General features: G+C 35.6%; 1 long non-coding RNA gene across 1 annotated transcript in view; it reads right to left on the reverse strand.

Moving 5' to 3' along the window:
- LOC116185830 overlaps window positions 1–2,011 on the reverse strand; it is a 27,246-nt gene that overhangs the window by 18,249 nt on the left and 6,986 nt on the right. The gene's annotated exons all lie outside the window — the stretch shown is intronic.

Here is a 2,011-nt window from a genome sequence, read left to right on the forward strand (position 1 = left end):
TTAATTTTTATTTACCGTTCACGAAGATGTTTTTGTAAAAAATTTAGAATACTGGAAAATTTTAATCACGTAAGCTGATATATTTTTTTCTTTCTAATGCTAATAAAAATAAATAGTGTATATATATAAATATATATATATATATATTATATTATATATATAAATTGTAAATGATGCTAATCGCACTAAAAAATAATGTATTGTATATGTGAAATTTTTTTTAAAGTAGAACAACATAGATTATTCGAATTTATTTTCTTATTCAAACAATCAATTATCTGAATGCAGCATGAATTTGAATTACCATATCTATTCCGAAACACATAATTTTTAATATAATTACTTTTTTTAATTTATTCACATTCCTTTTACTTGGTAAATTTAAAAATTATATCACGTTTTTTTTATCCAAATGAATCTGTACCCCAATCGATTAAAATAATCTAATCCCACCAGGTATAATCAAGAACGGATAAGAACACGATAATTTATTAATTAAGACACGAGAGAGGAGAAAGAAGAGACTTGGAAACCAGAGCTAAGGACACGGATACGTAGGAACGAATCAACGGCGGACACAGGTCCGGCAATTAGTTTAACCGAACCGCGGCGAGCGGATCATCGTCGACAGAGAGTTTCGCGTAGTATGTACGCCCGTCCGTACACCGTGATTTATGTTTGCCATACATTACCCACCGAATAATCCCACGAAAGGGTATACCCGCGCGCGAGACATCCCCCAGGCACGACGCCTAGCCCTTTCGTCGGAGGGTCGGTTACGCGACGCACACGCCGTTTAACCGCTACTCGCTGATCGCTCTATCTGTTTCAATTAAAACTACTCTCGTCATTCGCGTGGAATGACGCTGGAATCGAGCCCATGGAATCGTTTGGAAAAAGAGTGGAAGAAAGATTTCGTGTTGGCCACGTGTTGTTTCAATTAACTTTCAGGAAGATATATAACGTATGTATTTTCTTTTTTATTTTTTGTAAATAATGTAATGAGTTATATGATATTTCAATCTTCTAAAAGTATTCTATATATCTATCTTTGTATCTTAACATTAAAATTATTTATAACAGAGTTTGATATCATAATCATAGATGGACATGTAGATTATTTGTTTTAATCTAATTTATTTATCAGTATGCAGAGAATTCATACAGGAATTTTATACAAATAATTCCAATTTCCAAAAGTAAAAATAAATACATGGAAATATAGATAAAAATAATCATCTAGACTAAAAATATTAACAATATCCATTTTTTCTGGATTCAAAATACAGATATATATTATATCACAATAATATATATTAATAATATATTATCACAATAAATAAGTGTTATAAGCTTCTATTAAGAAGCTTTATAAAAAAAATCTCTTTATCTATCTCAATTGAATATGCACAGAATAAGTGCTACTACCCATTACAACTAAATTCAAGGTGCAAAGAATAATCAACACTTTACTCAACTTAACCTACTTTTCCCATTTAACCAGAAATATCAATAACGATCTCTTTTCATTTCAGGCGTAACCATCACCGATTTCCAAGAAGAAAAAAGAAGACCAAAACACTCGTTTCAAGATGCACCGCGAAGAATCGACATCGACTTACCAGATCACAATTGCACACAGTTTTAGAAAACGGGTAGCACACAGTCTTTGTCCCCGATGTTCCTTGCCATTAACCGTCTGGATTAGGCACTCGGGTTGCGCGAACCTCTCTCTAAATGGCGGTACTCGGCGGAAGCAGTCATTTGCGATAAGGGCTCGTTTTCGCGCGAAGAACATACGCCACTTTCTTCTTTCGTTCTCTTGTATCATCGTGCTGCAAGTGGTCGTGGGGAAGGGAGAAATAGCGCGAAAATAGAGGATGAAAATAGCCGCGGAAAAACGGATACGGTCGCGGTGGCCTTGTCGGGTTGCATTCGCGCGGCGCGCATCGGATGGAGCGATGGAGGGGCGGGGAGAGAGTGGAGGGGGGAGGAGGAGGAAGCGGCTCAA

The sequence above is a fragment of the Apis dorsata genome, unplaced genomic scaffold (assembly GCF_000469605.1).
Source record: "Apis dorsata unplaced genomic scaffold, Apis dorsata 1.3 scaffold_293, whole genome shotgun sequence".
NCBI classification, from domain to species: Eukaryota; Metazoa; Arthropoda; class Insecta; order Hymenoptera; family Apidae; genus Apis; species Apis dorsata.